Source organism: Penaeus vannamei, chromosome 6 (genome assembly GCF_042767895.1).
Source record: "Penaeus vannamei isolate JL-2024 chromosome 6, ASM4276789v1, whole genome shotgun sequence".
Taxonomy (NCBI): domain Eukaryota; kingdom Metazoa; phylum Arthropoda; class Malacostraca; order Decapoda; family Penaeidae; genus Penaeus; species Penaeus vannamei.
The window spans coordinates 3,648,883-3,651,382 of record NC_091554.1 but is presented as its reverse complement, the minus strand read 5'-3'; positions in this window follow the sequence as shown (position 1 = coordinate 3,651,382).

Genomic DNA, 2,500 nt, shown 5'->3' with positions numbered 1-2,500 from the left:
TAAGAGAGAGAGGAAGAGGGAGAGGGAGTAAGTGAGAGAGGAGGAGGAAGTGGGAGTAGGAAAGGGAGTAAGAAAGAGAGAAAGAGGGAGTGGGAGTAGGAGAGAGAGGAAGATGGAGTAAGAGTAGGAGAAGGAGAAAGAAGGAGGGAGAGAGGAAGAGGGAGTGGGAGTAGGAAAGTGAGAGAGAGAGTGGAAGGAGAGGGAGAGAGAGGAAGAAGGATTGGGAATAGGAGAGGGAGAGAGATGTAGAGGGAGAGGGAATAGGAAAGGGAAGGAGGAAGGAAGGGGGAGAATGATAAAAAAACGAAAAAGAAAAAAGAGAAAGAGTAAGACAGAGAGAGAAAAAAACAGACAAACACACAGACAGAGACAGGCAGATATAATAAGAGAAGACAAGGAGGGGAAGACAGTCAACAAAATACAGATAAAAAACGATACAGCTTTTTATGCAAGTGAAGACGCACACACGAAGATGCTTGCGGTCACCAACGGAGATATTAGCAACCTTAACACACACACACACACACACACACACACACACACACACACACACACACACACACACAAAAACAAACATCTCACACACACACACACACACATGCACATGCACACACACACACATATGCACATGCACACATACACACACACACACACAGCACACACACACACACACACACACACACACACACACACACACACACACACACACACACACACACACACACACACACACACACAATACAATAAGATTCTCGCTCTTCTTTGCAAAACACAGAATCACACAAGCACATGCCACACCCACGCTTACAAACGTAAACAAACCCACGTGCGCACGGAATCACCACCGCTACCCGTATAAACAGCCAATACCCAAAGCACCTAAAATTAAAGGAAATATTCATACCAAAACAACAGCGTCTTAGACGAAGACACAACACCATTCATCAAAAAAAGAAAAAAGAAAAACAAAGAATCCTTAAGAACAAAACAATATAAACAACGGCGACAGAACGAACTCCTCGTGAACAAAATAGAACAAAACAACAAAAACAAGGACAAGACTGACTTCTCATGAACAAAACAACAAAAACAACAAGGGGAGAACAGACTCCTCATATACAAAACAAAAAACAACAACAGCACTGGAACACAACATAAACAAAGGCAACAGAACAAGCTCCTCGTGAACAAAAGAACAAGACATCAACAACAAAGGCAGAACAGACTCCCTACAACCAAAACAAATAAAAAACAACAAGGGCAGAACAGGCCCCTCGTAAATAAATAAAAAAAACAGCGGCAAAATGGGCTCCTCGTAAACAAAACAAAGAAAAACAAAAACAAAGGCAGAACAAAAACCTCACAAACACAACAAAACAAAAACAAAGGCAGAACAAAAACTCAAACAAAACAAAGAAAAACAAAAACAAAGGCAGAACAAAAACTCACAAACAAAACAAACACAACAACAGCAAAGGCGTCAGCCCGGAGCCCCTCACGATCACGATCGATTAATAATCACTCAAGATGGCCAGATCACGTGACCTGCATGACGCGGCGGATTCCTCGCGTCGCCGTCCGCCCGTCACCGTTTGGGCGTGACGGCTGCTTGGTATCACCCCCCACCCCCTCCCCGACGCCCCCCAGTGACCTAAGAGCCCCCCACCCCACCCCCCACGGCCTCTCGCCTTATCCGTATCTGCTTCATTCATTATTTTGGCACTTTCTCTTTTTATTGTATTTTATTTAATTCCCTTCTCTGTGTATCTAGTTCACCGTTTCTGTCTCTGGTTCACCGTTTCTGTCTCTGTCTCTTTCTCTCTCTTATTCTCCCACTCTGTGTGTGTGTATGTGTGTGTGCATGTGTGTGTGCATGTGTGCGTGTGCGTGTGTGTATCTCCCGCCGTTCCTTTTCTGATCTTCCTTCCCATGCCTTCCATATTATCATTCTTTTTCTGCTCTTGCTGGCCTTCAGCGATTTTCTCATTTCTCATTTCCTGTCACTTTCTTAACACACTATTTCTTTTGTCTTCTCTTGTAACAGGATTCCTAAATTCCTCCACCTAACTCCTGCAACAAACCTCATCTCGATACCACTCCGCCTCGCATCCTAAACCACTCCTCCTCCTTGCCTTTATGACGTCACTCCAACCAGTACTCCTTAACTCCCCAAAATCCTCTTTTTTTCATCTCGTGGGATTAATAATTAGCATTTGCCGCTTCTCTCTCTCTCTCTCTCTCTCTCTCTCTCTCTCTCTCTCTCTCTCTCTCTCTCTCTCTCTCTCTCTCTCTCCTCTCTCTCTCTCTCTCTCTCTCTACACACACACACACACATAACCACACACACACACACACACACACACACACACACACACACACACACACACACACACACACACACACACACACACACACACACAATCGCCCTAAATCGGCATTCATTCCACTATTTTCGTCTTCTTAAATTTCTGATCGTACATTTTTATTCCATTAATTTCGT